Raw genomic sequence first — 20,731 nt, forward strand, 5'->3', positions numbered from 1 at the left:
TAGGCAGTGAACTTATGCTCAGCTTTTTACTCTTGTTGATTTGGAAAGAAAAGAACTTGACTGACCTGTTCTTACTCTTGACTCTTCCTGCCTTCATTTTCTAGTTTGAATAAGAACCTCTTCTGCTGAAGTGTTTGATACACATATTTGTATTTTAATGATATGCTATTGAAACATTTTCATTCACCCATTTGCTTACTCTAAAAGCAATTTTTGTTATTGGGCACCTGGTCATTGTCAGGCAATGCCCTGTTATCTAGAAGTTGTGTTTTGGAAAATGCCACCTGATCAGGGCCAGTACCTACTTTGTGGGTGCAGTATAAATTGAAAAATGTGAGGTTTCTTGTCAAAAGTGATTAAGAATTTTAAGAGCACTACCCAAAGGCAGGGCAACTACACAGACTGCAAACCCGTGACACATCCCCACATGTAATTTTTAGCACTGAACCTTCTTTACTCTTTTCCAGTATGAAAAAATATCATGATTGATGTGCATTTAGAATGCTTCAGAAATTGTGGAGAAAGCAGACGGGGAAACCAAACCTTCACTGGAAGTATGTGTGTTGGTACTTTTTACACATTTCTTTATTTATTGAATTCAGAAGCACAAATTGCCAGGAAGGACCAGTAATGTGTTTGCATTATGTCGTTATCAAATACTTCATTTTTCTGCTTACAGAACTGAATACTTACTTCAGAGACTAAGAAGCACAAGGTGTAGCCTCTGTAATTTGATTCTAAATCCCATTCCACATTAAGAATAATACCTGCCTGGGTGGCTCAGTTGGTTAAACGTCCGACTCTTGATTTAGGCTCAGGTCATGATCTCACAGTTCATGGGTTCGAGCCTGCCTCTCTCTCCCTTTCTAAATAAATAGATAAATAAATAAAACTTAAAAAAAGAAGAATACGTTTTTCTGATATGGATAAATAGCTAATTAAACAGCCTGTCTACAAGACCTGTAGTGTCAAGTACACAGGTATTGCCAACTGTAAGCACAGCAGAGGAAGACCTTTACCTCTGGAAAACACATCATAGCCAGAATAAGGTTAATAAAAACTCAGGGAGCCTGGGTGTCTTAGTCAGTTAAGCATCAACTTCAGCTCAGGTCACGATCTCACAGTTCCTGCGTTTGAGTCCCACATCAGGCTCTGTGCTGACAGCTCAGAGCCTGGAGCTTGCTTCAGAGTCTGGTCTCCCTCTCTCTCTCTCTCTCTCTCTGCCCCCCCCCTCAAAAATAAAAAAAAATGTTAAAAAAATTTAATATAAACTGGATTTGATTAGTTCGACAATATTTAATTGAGCACCTCCAGTGTATCAGGTACTCTTCCAGGGGGGTCAGGTTGTACAGCTTTGACCAAAGCAGACAAGTCTTTGTCTTCATGGAGCTCAAGTTACAATAATTGTTGCATAAAAAATAATCCAAAAGTTGACACCCATGTGTGAATATGTACCCTTTCTTTACAACGTATTTTAAAAGAATTTCCTCTTCTCAGGCAAATACCTTTAGTTCCTGTTTGTTTATTTACTTATTCATTATCCCAAAATTCACCAAATTAAAATCCAGGCCCTATGCTAGGATTTAGAGTTGGGGCTATAATTACATAGTTTCAGTTGTAAATTATGTGATTATTATAAGAAAAGTAACTTTGACTGCAACTGGGCTTCTCTCACTATTTTCCATTATCTATGCCTTCTAAAGACTTAATTGTCCTATCCAGAGATTTCAAATATATAGTATCCAGAACACCATTCTCTTTTTGCTCAAGACAAAAATCACTATGAATCTGGGCTTTTTTCCGACTGAATTTAAAAATAGCCTCAAAGTTCTGCAAAGGTTAACCCCTCAGCTTTCCACAATCAATCCTATAATTGTCCAATGAGGTGAAATCTATTTGCCATTGTTGGTTGAACCAAAACTTCAAAACCCACAGTTGATTTCTGAGTTGCCTGGGTGGCTCAGTCGGTTAAGCATCTGACTTCAGCTCAGATCATGATCTCAGGATTTGAGCCCCGCGTTGGGCTCTGTGCTGACAGCTCAGAGCCTGGAGGCTGCTTCAGATTCTGTGTCTCCCTCTCTCTGCCCCTCGCCCACTCATGCTCTGTCTCTCTCTGTCTCTCAAAAAAGAATTTTTTTTAACGTTTATTCATTTTTTTTTAGAGACAGAGAGAGACAGAGCATGAGCCAGGGAGGGGCAGAAAGAAAGGGAGACACAGAATCTGAAGCAAGATCTAGGATCTGAGCTGTCAGTACAGAGCCCAGCGCAGGGCTCAAACTCACAAACTATGAGATCATGACCTGAGCCAGAGTTGGATGCTTAACCGACTGAGCCACCCAGGCGCCCTGAAAAATTTTTTTAAGTAAATAAATAAATAAAAACATAAAAAAAAAACCCACAGTTGATTTCTGAATGGTAGGCACAATATTTAGGAAGAATGGCAAATCTACCAATAAGTTGTATTGCTGAAGGTAAGCTAACTACCATAAGTAACAATTCCAAAATATCTGGCTAAACACTGTAAAAATTAATTTTTTACTCACTTTACAATTCTAAGCAGAATGTCAAAGTGGCCATGGCTCTAGTCTATGCAGCAATTCAAAGAACAAGTTTTGTTTTTGCTTTTCCAATCTAATGTCTCTATTATTCCCTGCAGCCTTGAAATCTTCCACTGAATCCTCCTTCAAGGCTGTGTGAATGGATAAAGGATGTGAAGGATGATAAGAGAGCTTTGTGTCAGGCCTCTACTGGGCATATTTTATTTTTGCCCACATCTTTGGTCAGAACTCAATCATATGACTATGGTTCCCAACTGAAAGGGAGACTGGAAAGTATAGTGTGCCTAAGAGAGATATAAAATGAGGTTTGGAGAATATATAGCATATCTCTACCACATCAGCCTCAAGCAGGATGAAATGGTAATGCATTTTATAAATGTGAACTTAATTTACCAGCAATAAATAATTCTCACCTTGTAGCACTCAGCTACTTAATAATACTTTAAACTTGTTAATGACCGGTACTTCTAAATTCTGCTAAATCTGTTAAGACACTCCATTGTCATGAAAATACTATTATTACTTGGACCAATAGTTACTGTTAGAAAATTTTTGTTTGCAATTTTATTACAGTTATGATATTTTTGTGGTCTGTTTTTTAAATTTTTTCTGTATGAGCCCATTGAACTTTGCCGTCCTATGTAAACACTGGTCCAAATTCGAAGAAAGCTGTGTCCTTTCTAGGTCAATCTGGGTTTTCAAATTCAATGGAGTTCTAGGAATCTGGCTTGATATTCTTTATCTGGGGCTAGTTAGGCCTGTCAACCTGTAACAGACTACTTGAAGCTTCCAAAATATTATTCCCCAATTTTCTCAAAATTGGAATCTGAGAAATGACAGAGTATATTGATGCACATTTTGAAATCCACAGACCACATTTGGCCCTTTTAACTTTTTGGTGGAGCTCAGAAATGGGGCTTGGAGAGGGCCAAATTCTACTATTTTTCAGCCTTTAGAAATGACTTGTTAATCAATATTTTGCAGCTCTATTCCTTGGGTCTGGCTATTAGGGAAGAATATGTTGATTGAAATTACTGGGCAAGCAATGTAAGAAACGATTTGCTCAGGGTGGAATATAGGAGGAAAAAAAAAAACAGCAGGTGGCAATGTGTATGTGACAGGCTGTTTTCTAAATAAATAAAACATAAAATACTTCTATGGCCATTGGCAAGAGGAAGAAAAGTGGCTGATGAAAATCATATGTTCCAACATAAGAGGCCTGGGGAAGAATATTTTTTAGATTAAAAACACTGCTGATTTTTTCCCATTTGCAATGGGAAAAATCTTGGTTTGAAGAATACAATATCAAGAGTCCTGATATGATACAACACATTTTCAGTTAAGTGGTTTAGAAAGCTAGTAAAGAGGCAAAATATAGCAACTTCAAAAATAAATTTTAATTCATTTAAAGTGTTGAGAAGTCTCAACACTTTTTCATGATAGCATTTCAATGTAGTTCCTGAAATTTAATTCAAAAGAGAAACTCTTTATTCACAGAGAAATAATAAAAGAAATAGTACATATATTTTTACAGATACTGAATTTCCTGATTAAATACATAATCAATAAAATTTGTTTTATTTGTTTCAAAGGATAATTTTTCCTGAGTTGACATTCAAGCAAAGCAGTGAGCTTACAACAGATCCAATCCAATGCCTTCATCATAAAGACAAGTAAACAGACAACTGGAAGAGTTAAATATTTGCTCAAAGTCACAAAACGAACTTCTACAACTGAAACTAGAAGGTAAATCTACACCACGTGAATCCATAGTTCTTACTACTGAAAATAATAAGCTCAGGATGTCTGGGTGGCTCAATCAGTTAAGCATCTGACTTCAGCTCAGGTCATGACCTCATGGTTCATGAGTTCAAACCGGGCACCGGGCTCTCTGCTGTCAGCACAGAGCCCACTTCAGATCCTCTGTCTCCTCTCTCTGTGCCCCTCCCCCACTTGCTCTGTGTCTCTCTCAAAATAAATAAACTTTTAAAAAATCTTTAAAAAAAGAAGAAAGCAAATAATAAGCTCAGGTGAGATTTTTTTTAAGTGTTGATTTGTGTCTATAGCCAGCAGGTGATGGCAACTAATTACTATTTTTACATATTCTAATTTGTACATAATTAACACTAAATTACATTTTAGGTATGAACTGTAATTCCAGATATACAAAATAAAATGAATACCAACTCATTAAATCTTTGCCTCTATTGTTTTAAGTATAATTACCTAATACCTATGCAAATATGGAATAGATCATTTTAACACACACAAAAAAATGTGAGGATCCTGATAGTTAATATTAAAGACTGGGAGCTGATTAAAAAGGATTTAAATAATATAACAGAAAGTGAATTTAGAATAATAGTCATAAAATTAATCGCCGGGCTTGAAAACAGTATAGAGGACAGCAGAGAATCTCTTGCTACAGAGATCAAGGGACTAAGGAACAGTCACGAGGAGCTGAAAAACGCTTTAAATGAAATGCAAAACAAAATGGAAACCACCACGGCTCGGATTGAAGAGGCAGAGGAGAGAATAGGTGAACTAGAAGATAAAGTTATGGAAAAAGAGGAAGCTGAGAAAAAGAGAGATAAAAAAATCCAGGAGTATGAGGGGAAAATTAGAGAACTAAGTGATACACTAAAAAGAAATAATATACGCATAATTGGTATCCCAGAGGAGGAAGAGAGAAGGAAAGGTGCTGAAGGGGTACTTGAAGAAATTATAGCTGAGAACTTCCCTGAACTGGGGAAAGAAAAAAGCATTGAAATCCAAGAGGCACAGAGAACTCCCTTCAGACGTAACTTGAATCGATCTTCTGCACGACATATCATAGTGAAACTGGCAAAATACAAGGATAAAGAGAAAATTCTGAAAGCAGCAAGGGATAAACGTGCCCTCACATATAAAGGGAGACCTATAAGACTCGTGACGGATCTCTCTTTTGAAACTTGGCAGGCCAGAAAGAACTGGCACGAGATTTTCAGTGTGCTAGACAGAAAAAATATGCAGCCGAGAATCCTTTATCCAGCAAGTCTGTCATTTAGAATAGAAGGAGAGATAAAGGTCTTCCCAAACAAACAAAAACTGAAGGAATTTGTCACCACTAAACCAGCCCTACAAGAGATCCTAAGGGGGACCCTGTGAGACAAAGTACCAGAGACATCACTACAAGCATAAAACATACAGACATCACAATGACTCTAAACCCGTATCTTTCTATAATAACACTGAATGTAAATGGATTCAATGCGCCAACCAAAAGACATAGGGTATCAGAATGGATAAAAAAACAAGACCCATCTATTTGCTGTCTACAAGAGACTCATTTTAGACCTGAGGACACCTTTAGATTGAGAGTGAGGGGATGGAGAACTATTTATCATGCTACTGGAAGCCAAAAGAAAGCTGGAGTAGCCATACTTATATCAGACAAACTAGACTTTAAATTAAAGGCTGTAACAAGAGATGAAGAAGGACATTATATAATAGTTACAGGGTCTATCCATCAGGAAGAGCTAACAATTATAAATGTCTATGCGCCGAATACCGGAGCCCCCAAATATATAAAACAACTACTCATAAACATAAGCAACCTTATTGATAAGAATGTGGTAATTGCAGGGGACTTTAACACCCCACTTACAGAAATGGATAGATCATCTAGACACACGGTCAATAAAGAAACAAGGGCCCTGAATGAGACATTGGATCAGATGGACTTGACAGATATATTTAGAACTCTGCATCCCAAAGCAACAGAATATACTTTCTTCTCGAGTGCACATGGAACATTCTCCAAGATAGATCATATATTGGGTCACAAAACAGCCCTTCATAAGTTTACCAGAATTGAAATTATACCATGCATACTTTCAGACCACAATGCTATGAAGCTTGAAATCAACCACAGGAAAAAGCCTGGAAAACCTCCAAAAGCATGGAGGTTAAAGAACACCCTACTAACGAATGAGTGGGTCAACCAGGCAATTAGAGAAGAAATAAAAAAATATATGGAAACAAACGAAAATGAAAATACAACAATCCAAACGCTTTGGGACGCAGCGAAGGCAGTCCTGAGAGGAAAATACATTGCAATCCAGGCCTATCTCAAGAAACAAGAAAAATCCCAAATACAAAATCTAACAGCACACCTAAAGGAAATGGAAGCAGAACAGCAAAGGCAGCCTAAACCCAGCAGAAGAAGAGAAATAATAAAGATCAGAGCAGAAATAAACAATATAGAGTCTAAAAAAACTGTAGAGCAGATCAACGAAACCAAGAGTTGGTTTTTTGAAAAAATAAACAAAATTGACAAACCTCTAGCCAGGCTTCTCAAAAAGAAAAGGGAGATGACCCAAATAGATAAAATCATGAATGAAAATGGAATGATTACAACCAATCCCTCAGAGATACAAACAATTATCAGGGAATACTATGAAAAATTATATGCCAACAAATTGGACAACCTGGAAGAAATGGACAAATTCCTGAACACCCACACTCTTCCAAAACTCAATCAGGAGGAAATAGAAAGCTTGAACAGACCCATAACCAGCGAAGAAATTGAATCGGTTATCAAAAATCTCCCAACAAATAAGAGTCCAGGCCCAGATGGCTTCCCAGGGGAGTTCTACCAGACGTTTAAAGCAGAGATAATACCTATCCTTCTCAAGCTATTCCAAGAAATAGAAAGGGAAGGAAAACTTCCAGACTCATTCTATGAAGCCAGTATTACTTTGATTCCTAAACCAGACAGAGACCCAGTAAAAAAAGAGAACTACCGGCCAATATCCCTGATGAATATGGATGCAAAAATTCTCAATAAGATACTAGCAAATCGAATTCAACAGCATATAAAAAGAATTATCCACCATGATCAAGTGGGATTCATTCCTGGGATGCAGGGCTGGTTCAACATTCGCAAATCAATCAACGTGATACATCACATTAACAAAAAAAAAGAGAAGAACCATATGATCCTGTCAATCGATGCAGAAAAGGCCTTTGACAAAATCCAGCACCCTTTCTTAATAAAAACCCTTGAGAGAGTCGGGATAGAAGGAACATACTTAAAGGTCATAAAAGCCATTTATGAAAAGCCCACAGCTAACATCATCCTCAATGGGGAAAAACTGAGAGCTTTTTCCCTGAGATCAGGAACACGACAGGGATGCCCACTCTCACTGCTGTTGTTTAACATAGTGCTGGAAGTTCTAGCATCAGCAATCAGACAACAAAAGGAAATCAAAGGCATCAAAATTGGCAAAGATGAAGTCAAGCTTTCGCTTTTTGCAGATGACATGATATTATACATGGAAAATCCGATAGACTCCACCAAAAGTCTGCTAGAATTGATACATGAATTCAGCAAAGTTGCAGGATACAAAATCAATGTACAGAAATCAGTTGCATTCTTATACACTAACAATGAAGCAACAGAAAGACAAATAAAGAAACTGATCCCATTCACAATTGCACCAAGAAGCATAAAATACCTAGGAATAAATCTAACCAAAGATGTAAAGGATCTGTATGCTGAAAACTATAGAAAACTTATGAAGGAAATTGAAGAAGATTTAAAGAAATGGAAAGACATTCCCTGCTCATGGATTGGAAAAATAAATATTGTCAAAATGTCAATACTACCCAAAGCTATCTACACATTCAATGCAATCCCAATCAAAATTGCACCAGCATTCTTCTCGAAACTAGAACAAGCAATCCTAAAATTCATATGGAACCACAAAAGGCCCCGAATAGCCAAAGGAATTTTGAAGAAGAAGACCAAAGCAGGAGGCATCACAATCCCAGACTTTAGCCTCTACTACAAAGCTGTCATCATCAAGACAGCATGGTATTGGCACAAAAACAGACACATAGACCAATGGAATAGAATAGAAACCCCAGAACTAGACCCACAAACGTATGGTCAACTCATCTTTGACAAAGCAGGAAAGAACATCCAATGGAAAAAAGACAGCCTCTTTAATAAATGGTGCTGGGAGAACTGGACAGCAACATGCAGAAGGTTGAAACTAGACCACTTTCTCACACCATTCACAAAAATAAACTCAAAATGGATAAAGGACCTGAATGTGAGACAGGAAACCATCAAAACCTTAGAGGAGAAAGCAGGAAAAGACCTCTCTGACCTCAGCCGTAGCAATCTCTTACTCGACACATCCCCAAAGGCAAGGGAATTAAAAGCAAAAGTGAATTACTGGGACCTTATGAAGATAAAAAGCTTCTGCACAGCAAAGGAAACAACCAACAAAACTAAAAGGCAACCAACGGAATGGGAAAAGATATTTGCAAATGACATATCAGACAAAGGGTTAGTATCCAAAATCTATAAAGAGCTCACCAAACTCCACACCCGAAAAACAAATAACCCAGTGAAGAAATGGGCAGAAAACATGAATAGACACTTCTCTAAAGAAGACATCCGGATGGCCAACAGGCACATGAAAAGATGTTCAGCGTCGCTCCTTATCAGGGAAATACAAATCAAAACCACACTCAGGTATCACCTCACGCCAGTCAGAGTGGCCAAAATGAACAGATCAGGAGACTCTAGATGCTGGAGAGGATGTGGAGAAACGGGAACCCTCTTGCACTGTTGGTGGGAATGCAAATTGGTGCAGCCGCTCTGGAAAGCAGTGTGGAGGTTCCTCAGAAAACTAAAAATAGACCTACCCTATGACCCAGCAATAGCACTGCTAGGAATTTATCCAAGGGATACAGGAGTACTGATGCATAGGGGCACTTGTACCCCAATGTTCATAGCAGCACTCTCAACAATAGCCAAATTATGGAAAGAGCCTAAATGTCCATCAACTGATGAATGGATAAAGAAATTGTGGTTTATATACACAATGGAATACTACGTGGCAAGGAGAAAAAATGAAATATGGCCTTTTGTAGCAACGTGGATGGAACTGGAGAGTGTGATGCTAAGTGAAATAAGCCATACAGAGAAAGACAGATACCAAATGGTTTCACTCTTATGTGGAGCCTGAGAAACTTAAAAGGAACCCATGGGGGAGGGGGAGGAAAAAAGAAAAAAAAAAAAAAAAAGAGGTTAGAGTGGGAGAGAGCCAAAGCATAAGAGACTGTTAAAATCTGAGAACAAACTGAGGGTTGATGGGGGGTGGGAGGGAGGAGAGGGTGGGTAATGGGTATTGAGGAGGGCACCTTTTGGGATGAGCACTGGGTGTTGTATGGAAACCAATTTGACAATAAATTTCATATATAAAAAAAAAATAATAATAAAAAAAAATAAAAAAAAAAAAGACTGGGATAGGTCATCCACTGTTCAAAATTCAGAGACATGAATCTAAGAGGCTTGCATGATGGAATGTAATCAATTTAAGTAGTTATAAGCTATAATAAGGGTTAGAGGAGAAAAATTAATATAATAGTTACTAAAATTAGGGAAACTAATTTAGTCTTATAAACTAAATCACTTCTGTAGCATGGATATAAATTATTAGCCAGGTACACAACACATTTACAGGGATGGGATAAAATTCTGCAAAATGCAATAATAGAACAGAATTCCTCTGAAGTAGTAGCAACTAATGAGAAATGGAAAGAACTGAAAATGCACCTTGCAGCAAATCTGTATGGCACTCAAATCCAATATCTTTGTTTATAAAAAACATGTTCCTTACCCTTGAGGGTAAACTCTTTAAGGAGTTCATGGTCTATTTGGGGAGACAAATGTGTTTGAAATAATAAGTAACACTTCTCACTTTTCCAGTATTTCTGACTCACTCCTCCATTTGTGCAATAATCTGATCTTGCAGTATATAATCTTCAAGGAAAACTGGTTTACTGTAGAAAATATAAATATTTTTAAGTTTCAAAAGCCTAACTTCTGACGGGACTCAGGGCAAAGGAGAAACCCAATGAATTAGACCTGAATTTACTGTCCCAAAGACAGAAGAAAAACATCCCCGGATTGAAAGAGAAGAAATTAAGTAAACAGGAAAGGAAGAAGTAGTTAGTTATAAGAGATGATACGTTTGTAGAGCCTAAGACAGTGTAACGAGGCCTCAGGGAATCCTGTTGAAAGAAGAATTAGTACTCAGAGGCCACCTTGCCTCCAGTGGAGTTCCAATTTAAGTCATCTTATTCTGTAATATACCTGGTAACCTCAAAGAGCAGCTGCATGCCATTGTGATGGTTATGGACTCCACAATTCTAGGGGATTACTATTCGCATAGATACTGACATGAATGGAACCCTCTGGAGTAGTGTCACCATATACAACAACCCGAGAAGCCTTTTGGAGCCAAGGTAGCCCTTGAAGACTGCCCAGTCCTTATCCATGGTACATCACCTATGCTGAGAAGTCACGTTATCTATCCTTCTTGCTAGTATCTGGCGACCTTCTTCTTTGATTACTGTCAGCACTTCAACCGCTGACCATAAAATAGGCTGCAAATGCTCTAAATATTTACTTAGTCCACCAAACAACCTACCCTCCATTCAATATTCAACTGAATATTGAATTCAAAATTCAACTACAAAATGCTATAATACCATTATAGACAGAAAAACAAAAGCTTGAAATGCCTGTATTGGTGGTGAAGGATCGGGAAGATTTTTAAGAACTGTCATCTAATTTGAGTTTTAAAAGTTGAGGAAGTTTTGCAGCTTGCTGATAGTTTACTACAACAACAAAAATAACAATTTTTATGTTCTTTTAAGTGACAATCGTTCTAAATGCTTTGGAAAAGAATAGTATGGGATAGTGATATACCATTTAAAATAAGAATATACACATTGAGGAGCTCCTGGATGGCTCAGTCGGTTGAGCGTCCAACTTCGGCTCAGGTCATGATCTTGGCTGTCCGTGAGTTCGAGCCCCGCATCGGTCTCTGCGCTGACAGCTCAGAGCCTGGAACCTGCTTCATATTCTGTGTCTCCCTCTCTCTCTGCCCCTCCCCCACTCATGCTCTGTCTCTCTCTCTGTCAATAATAAACATTAAAAAAAAAATTTTTAAAAGAATATACACATTGATTAAAAATGAAGTCTTTGGGATCAGGCTGCCTAAATTTGTATCCCTGGTATCCACTTCTTAATAGCTCTGGAATCTTGGGCAAATTTCTTACCTTCTATGTGCTTCAGTTTCCTCATCTATAAAAAGTAATGGCATGGGAGATATAAAAAAGATGCAAATCAAACTTCTAGTGATGAAAACTACTATATCTGAGGTAAAAAAATACACTAGATGGAATAAACAATGATTTGGACATTACAGAAGAAAAGATTAGTAAAATTGAAGGCATAGCATTAGAAACCATCAAAAATGAATCAGAAAAACAAAAACAAAAACAAATAAAGAGAACATCAGTGAACTATGAGACAGCCTATAAAGTGTATGATATAATTGTAAGTAGAGTCCTTAAAGAAGAGTGGAGACAGAAGCAATCAATATTTGAACCAATGACTGAAAAATGTCCAAATTTGACTTAAAAATATATATATAAGCTTATAGATCCAAGGATCTCTATTAACCCCTAAAACAAGAAACAAATAAACAAAAAATACTATCGAGGCACATCAAAATCAAATTGCTTAAAATAGTGATAAAGACAAAATTTTAAAAGCAGTCAGAGAAAAAAGACACAGCACACACAGAGGAACAAAGATGAGAATGACTACAAGTTTCTCATTAGAAAAAATACAAGTTGGAAGACAGTGGAGTGCTGCCTTTAAAGTACTGTCATACTAAAACAAAAATATCTTTAAAACTGAAGGGGAAGTTAATGTTTCTTTCTCAGATCAGAAACAGGTAAGCATGACCACTCTCACCAGTTCTATTGAAATTTGTCTTAGAGGTGCTAGGACGTGTGGTAAGACAAGAAAAATAAATAAATGGCATACAGATTAAAAAGTAATAAGTAAACTATCTTTATTTTCAGATGACACAATGACCATGTAGAAAATTCTATGGAATCTAACAGAAAGCTACTAGGACTAATTGGTGAGTTTTGCAAGACTGAAGGATACAAGAAAAATACATCAATATCAATTATATTTTTATATACTAGCAAAGAGCAATCAGATATTAAATTTTAGTGCCATTTGCAATAACCTAAAAAATAAGAAATGCTTAGAAATAAATCTGTCAAAACATATGTAAGATCTATACACCGAAAACTAGAAAGTATTGCTGAGAGAAATTAAGAAGACCTAAACAAATGGGAGGATTTACCATGTTCATGGAACAAAAGATTCAACATTGATAAGATGTCAATTCTCTCCAAATGGATCTACAGTTTCAATGTAATCCTAATCAAAAGTATAGCATGCCTACTTATGAAGATCAATAAACTGATTCTAAAGTTCATGTGCAAATGAAAAGGACCAAAATAGCTAAAACAACTTTACATAAGAAAAACAAAGTTTGAAGACTTAGATTTGGGAGTTTCAAAAGTTGTATAAAGCCACGGTAATTAAGACAGGGTAGCACTAGTGACAAAACAATAAATTATGCTCAATACTTCACCCCACATATAAAAATTAACTCAAAAGTTATTACAGACTTAAATGTAAAACCTAAATTTAAAAACTTCAAAAAAAAACATAGGAGATAGTATTTGTGACCTTGACCTAAGCAAAAAGTTCTAAGATATAATACTAATGGCATAATCCATATTTTTTTAACTAATGAACTAGACTTCATAAAAATTAAAATGCCTGCTCTTTGAAAGACACTGTAAAGATAATGAAAACATACCATAGGTTGAGAAAATACTTGCATACAGAAAATATTTGCTAATCATATATGGGATTAAGAACTTGTATCTAGAATATATATGACTTCCAAAACTAAATACAAAAACAATTTGAATTAATTAATTAAAGCAATAGTTTGAACAGACACTTCACCAAGGAAGAGATACAGATGGCAAAAAAAACATGAAAAGATGGTCAGTATCATATGTCATTGGAAAAAAATGCAAATTAAAGACACAATGAGTTACCACTACATACCTATTAAAATTATCAAAACTAAAACAGTGAACATATCAAAGGTTGGCAAGATGTGGTGCTACTAGAACTCTCATACACTGTTGTTGGGAATGTAAAATGGTAGAGTCACTTTGAAAAACAGTTTGGCAGTCTCTTAAAAAATTAAATACCCGGGGCGCCTGGGTGGCGCAGTCGGTTAAGCGTCCGACTTCAGCCAGGTCACGATCTCGCGGTCCGTGAGTTCGAGCCCCGCGTCAGGCTCTGGGCTGATGGCTCAGAGCCTGGAGCCTGTTTCCTATTCTGTGTCTCCCTCTCTCTCTGCCCCTCCCCCGTTCATGCTCTGTCTCTCTCTGTCCCAAAAATAAATAAACGTTGAAAAAAAAATTAAAAAAAAAAATTAAATACCCACCTATCATATGACTCACCCATCCTACTCCTTAGCGTTTACCGAAGAAAATGAAAGAAGACGTCCATAGAAAGACCTGAGCATAATTGTTCATGGAAGCTTTATTTGTAGGAGTTAAAAGCTAGAACCAACCCAAATATTCCTAAATAAGTGAATGGATGAACAAATTGTAGTACATCTATTCAGTGGACTACTACACAGCAGGAGGAAGATATGAACCACTGATACATGCAGCAACAGGGATGAAATGCAAAATAATTATGCTGAGTAAAACCCAGATGAAAAAGAATATACAGTGTATGACTCCATTTACGTATAGTTTTTGAAAATGGTAGCTAATTTGTAGTTCAAGAAAACAGAGTAGTCATTGGGTATAGGCTGGGGAAGGCAAAAGGGAGGAAATTCCAAAGGGCATTAGGAGACGTTTAGCAGTAACAGATATGTTCATCATCTTTACTGTGGTGATGGTTTCACTGTTTATACCTAGGTCAAAACTTATCAAATTATGTATTTTAAATATGTGGTGTTTACTGTGTGCCAATTATGCTTCAGTGAAGCAGTTTAAGGAGATAAGAATTTATAGCACCACCAAGACGACAGTGGAAAGGCACAGTAGAGACAGATTTCTGCTTCCCAGGGAACACAAGAATTTTTCATAAATTCATAAAGTAGAAGCCCTCAATCACTCTCTACATACATGACAACTATGTAAGGAGACACACAAATACACATATTTTCTTTTTCAATCACCTAGCTGCCAGAAAGGTAATATAATGCCAGGATAAGCATATCGAACCTTCATTAAATACAAAGACGTATTCTTTTTTCTCATGGAAGCTCACTGAAAATTAAACACATGCTACTGGATGTGGCCTGTCATTCATCCTGCTGCTATTGTGGGAGTTCTCAGGCAGCTGAGGCCACAGAGGGCAAAGATGCCAACAATTTACATATCACATTAAGCATGTGATGACAGAATTGCCAGGCAACTTTAATTTTCAGCCAAAGGTGCAGAATAGAAAAGGAAAGTGCACTTAATGTGTTTCATGGGGACATATACATGACAGAGAATTCCAGAAATTCCGTTGTTTAAAATAAATATATAATCTGGATAAAGTCTCAAAAAACTGCAATGGTGTTGCCTCTGGGAAATAGAAACAAGACAATAAAAGAAAGGTTTATGTTTGGGAATGGCTTTTTATATGCTTGGAAGTTGATGTCATGTGCACAGCATACATTTTCAAGAGAAAAATAAATAATAAAAATATTTAAATGAAGCACAGCTCTGCCACCAGGATTGTTGTCTCTGGGTCAATGCCAGGGAATGGGTCTGGCACTGGAGCTCCCCTCTTCAGGTCAAAATAGCTCTCTCTCTCTCTCTCTCTTCTCTCTGTAATCTTAATTTAAGTTTAAATTTTTATTATTATTTTTTTTTCAACGTTTATTTTTATTTTTGGGACAGAGAGAGACAGAGCATGAACGGGGGAGGGGCAGAGAGAGAGGGAGACACAGAATCAGAAACAGGCTCCAGGCTCTGAGCCATCAGCCCAGAGCCTGACGCGGGGCTCGAACTCACAGACTGCGAGATCGTGACCTGGCTGAAGTCGGACGCTTAACCGACTGCGCCACCCAGGCGCCCCTAAATTTTTATTATTTTTTAATTTACTGCTGCATCTACAAATTCTATTTGACATACTAAGATGTTGTACCACTTGGAAAGATAATTGGGGAATGGTGGCTGGTAACCTTCTAATTACAAATGGGGGTGAGATATAAATTATTAATATTCAGTGTGACCCCTCTCTCCCTGGCTATAATAGTTGTGGAAACAAAGATTAATCCAATAGATTGTTTTTTCATCTGTAACTTCAGGGCTGGCTTTATCCTTGTGTGTGGTTATAGCTAATTTACATTCACTTGGCATCTTTTGAAAATGTTCATTATATACTGCATTAATGTCAACTGTTTTCCATATAGAAAGAAAATTTGCACTGTTACCATCTTCAGACATGTCACCGAAAGATATTTTTTCTCTATCATTTAGTAACTTTGCATTCTATTAGAAAAGTTTCCAAAATGTTAGCAGACATCCATTATCAGGTCAAATACCTTTTACTTTCAATTTTTCATATATATAAGTGAAGAATGGTATAAATATTCTTTGTTCTATTTTCTTCTTGACAAATTCTACTGGATAAAAAACTGCTAATATTTAAGAAAACCTAATTAGAGATTTTATACATGTATAAGCACTCATAAGAAAAGCAGCATCTGTCTTTAGCCACTTTTTTAAAAAAGGAAAGAAAGAAAAAAGAAATTAAAAGAACATAAGAGACATATGTTAAATTATTCTTTACAAATCTGCATAAACCCAGGTTATACATAATAATGGTATAATCTCCTTTACGGTACCTGTTAACTCTTTTTAACAATAATATATTTTCAGCAATGTGTTGCTTTTGTTTACTACATCATCAAAGGGACCTGGGTATACAAATCAAATTGGTCAATGGCTAAAGTTCAAAGAGCAATTATTGGGCCAAATCTATTACCAATTATTCTCAAACATACCTGGCTTCAAAACCAGACTTCATCACTGACTAACTCTGAAAATTTGAACAACAAACATAAGATCTATGGCATAAGCATCTATGATACTCACTTTTCTCATCTATAAAATGGGACAGTAACCTAGGCTTATTATAAATTTTAAACTAGACTATTTATATAAGATGCTTGGTATATGGTAGGTATTCAACTCATGTTCTTACCTTACCCTTCAGAATTATAAGCAGCAGACCCAACTCAGCCAGTATTCTAAAAAGGAAAAAAAAAATTGAAACATTTTCTGCTACTGATTCAATCTTAACAAATGTGTTTGTTTTAATGGGTCAATACTAGATCACACACATATGTTTATACAGTTTATGCATTCAGTAACTAGGTCTTATGCATTCTATTACTGGAAACATAGTTTCAGAACATCATTCTCATAAATATATGTATATTTATTTATATAAAAACTTTGTGGGAAGTAGTTCCATATCAGCTACATAATATGATTTTGTGTATGTTTGAAAATAGTTTTTAAGTTATATGTTATTATTTAAATACCAAAAGACTTTCTAAGACCTAGAAAACCATTCACAATCATTTGAGCATACTGAGACAGTAAAGGAGTAATTTCACAGAGTTAGGTTGAGAAGTCGCACCCTGGTTACCCAGAGATTTTAGCACCTTGGTTAAAAAAAAAAACAAGACCCAAAGTGATTAACTGGTAACCTGAAAATATCCTTTATAAAGATATTCTCCAACCAACTCTGCAAAAATATACCCCATAATGAAAAACATACTTTATAAATATTCTATACACACAAAAAAAGCACGGATACTCACCAATCTTAAACAACCACAATTACACCGTTCTTAATTCAACAAACTTTTATTGGTGCCTGTTAGGTACCTAGCTTTGGAGACCCACTCCAAAGAATCCACTTTCAAAGAATCCACTTTCTAGTGGCTAAAGCTGTTACACATGTAAACAGGTCATTGTGGTAGCAGGCAACTTATGTTGTGATGAGGCAGACACTAGACTGGTATAAGAGGGGCACCTGGCCCTAAGTCTAGGCATGAGGAAGTCTTTTTCTTTTTAAGTTTTTAATTTTAATTCCAGTAGAGCTAGCATACAGTGTTATATTAGCTTCAGGTGTATAATACAGTGATTCAACAATTCCATACATCACCCAATACTCATCACAACAAGTGCTCTCCTTAATCCACATCACCTATTTTACCCACCCCCACACCCACCCCCCCCCATTAGCATCAGTTTGTTCTCTATAATTAAGGGTCTGTTTCTTGCTTTGTTTCTCTTTTTTCCCCCTTGGTTTGTTTTTTAATTTCTTAAATTCCACATATGAGTGAAATCATACGGTATCTGTCGTTCTCTGACTTATTTTGCCTAGCATTATACTCTCTAGCTTCACCTCACACCTGTCAAAATGGCTAAAATAAAAAACACAAGAAACAACAAGTGTTGGTGAGGATATGGAGAAAAAGGAACCCTCATGCACTGTTGGTGGGAATGAAAACTGGTGCAGCCTCTGTGGAAAATAGTATGGAGGCTCTTCAAAAAATTAAAAATAGAACTACCCTGCCATCCAGGAATCACACTACTGGATATTTGCCCCCAAAATACAAAAACACTAATTCAAAGGGATACATGCACCCCTATGTTTATTGCAGCATTATTTTCAATAAACATGAGGAAGTCTTTAGGGACAAGATAGTGCCTTAATTGTGTCCTAAAGGATGAGAAGTTAGCTAAGCCCAGATGCAAGTAAAGAGTCATCTAGGCAGACACCCCAGAACCCTATCTAAATAAAGAGTGGGGTTCTGGATGAAATGCAAATGAACTATTTGAAAATCTGCCTTGTTGATATTAGTAAGGAAGCATTAAAATGAAGCACAATGTCTCCAGTCTGACAAACTATTCCCTTACCATCTTGAAAGTGTAAATATGAGCTGCTGTAATCCTGACTGAAAATGTCACCACAATGCAATTCAATCTTTATTAATCCAAAATTGTCAGGTAGCATATTTCAGGAAGCTGTATAAACAACCACCAACAACTAATTTGGCAAGCAAAATTAGAAGATTTACTTCATGAAGAGAAAGCTTGGCATGTGTTAACTAAAGGAAGAGTATGCATCCAAATGAACTCATTAACAAGAATCTAGCAGCTGGCAGATTACCACTATGAAATGAAGGGCCTATTGAAATGTAAACCACAAGAGAAAAGAGTTGGACAAGTGGTAAAAGGCACAAGAATATTCCCCCAAAATATTCCAAAATACATCAATTGGCATTGCTTGATTTAAAAAGAATTATACTTCCCTCAATACAGGAAGTTCCCATATTAAAAGAGAGGTCCAGTTTTATACTTCCTGCTTTTTACATTCACTAAATTGGACTTTATGTATTTAGGGTCTAGATGTTTTTAGACTCAGAGCATCAACCATTGTAAGTGACCAAATCAATCCAAGTGTTTTAAAAACCCATAGGCATAGATATCCTGTTCATTAGAGAAAGAATGTTATCAGGATAAAATCTGAGGTTTTCTCACGTCTCTAAATCACCATTGGCACTTACTACCAAATTTCAACCTCAAAACAAATATATGTCAATGTGTGGTACTCCCAGTTATCAGTGAATACTGGAAGATTCCCCTTTACCTAAAAATCACACTCTTTAAATGGTCCCTTTCTGTTAGATGACTAGATCAATAAATAGATCCTGCAGTCACCTCATTATATTATATAATGCATATTCTGAGCATGTCCAATTTATATATTTTTCTTCAATATAAGTATTCATTATTTGCTACCATGCAGGAAAAAAAGTTAACCATAAAATCCAATATTGCTTTAAGTTTATCATCTCAATATGCTTCCATATTAGTTGTCCGAAGCATTACAAAAATAATTTCTGTTCTCATTACCCTGCATTGAAGAATATATTGTAAACAAAACATTTCATGAACAGGTTAGGCATATAGTGAAAAATTAGCCTTTGAGTTGAATTATGTCTACAAGCTTAAGAGATATGTTCATTATAGTTTGACATTGTATGGAGCTCAGAACTCGTATCCAAAGATCTCTACAAAGTCATGTTTTTGGCCTCTACTATGTCTAGGAACAAAACTTTTCATGATACATTCTTTATGTGAAAAATAAAGATGTGTTTCCGACGGTGATAGAATTAGGTAAAATATTTCCATTCATGTAATTCATGAGCATTCACTTTGCTGCCTTTTATCTTCAAATGAAAATGTCAGGCCTCTAGAAATGTATGTTGTAACAAGACCATGATTTCTCTTTTCTTTGTAATGTCTCACAGCATGCAGTGCAATGTTGTGCAATTAGCAAATGATCTATAATCATTAATGGTCTAAACTTTTCTAATTTAAAAGTAAGCCTATAATCAGTCTCATGAAGTGTGAAATGCTTGGCAGGAATCCAATGTGCTCAAGGAAGAGTTGTCCAGAAGTTACTCTAGTCACCCTTCCAGAGCTTCATCTTGACATTCCTATCTCTGTTAAATAAATAACAGATTGGGGACATTTTATGTATTTAACTTTTCACCCAAGGCTATTGGAGAGTGACCCTAAAGGTTTGCAGGACACTGGTTTGTAATTTTTCTACAGTACAAATTTAATTTCTTTCAAATTGTTGCAGATTTTCTGACAGCTGAGCTCTGAATTGCATCTGTTTTATTTTAAGCTAGTCATTCTTGAATTACTTCCTTTGGAAGTATTTGTGATTAGGCAATTTCAGACAAGTCTTAAGATGCATCCGTCATACATATCTCCTGCCTCATTTCTTGTCACCTTCTCCGAAACCTCACCCACAACTACTACAACACATACACACGGTCTCAGTCATACAATACAAATGACAGACTTGCAGCCTTTTTTGCACCCTCTCATATCTACATTCCTTTACCACAGGGAGTCATTTGAGAGGTTTAAACACAGAAATATGTAAACACACTGAAAGGTTAGTTTCCAATTAGGTTTATTTACTTTTTTTTTTTAACGTTTTTATTTATTTTTGAGACAGAGAGAGACAGAGCATGAACGGGGGAGGGACAGAGAGAGAGGGAGACACAGAATCAGAAGCAGGCTCCAGGCTCTGAGCCATCAGCCCAGAGCCCGACGCGGGGCTCGAACTCACGGACCGTGAGATCGTGACCTGAGCCGAAGTCAGACGCTCAACC

The 20,731-nt window shown here is 36.5% G+C and overlaps 1 protein-coding gene across 1 annotated transcript in view; it reads right to left on the bottom strand.

Moving 5' to 3' along the window:
• ARHGAP24 (Rho GTPase activating protein 24) overlaps positions 1-16,747 on the bottom strand; it is a 674,755-nt gene extending 658,008 nt beyond the window's left edge. Inside the window, exon 1 of the mRNA XM_045473451.1 lies at positions 16,726-16,747. The gene's annotated coding sequence lies outside the window, so the exon portion shown is untranslated. The remainder of the gene's footprint in view (positions 1-16,725) is intronic.
• Positions 16,748-20,731: the final 3,984 nt, after the last annotated feature.

Source organism: Leopardus geoffroyi, chromosome B1 (genome assembly GCF_018350155.1).
Source record: "Leopardus geoffroyi isolate Oge1 chromosome B1, O.geoffroyi_Oge1_pat1.0, whole genome shotgun sequence".
In the NCBI taxonomy this organism is placed as follows: Eukaryota; Metazoa; Chordata; class Mammalia; order Carnivora; family Felidae; genus Leopardus; species Leopardus geoffroyi.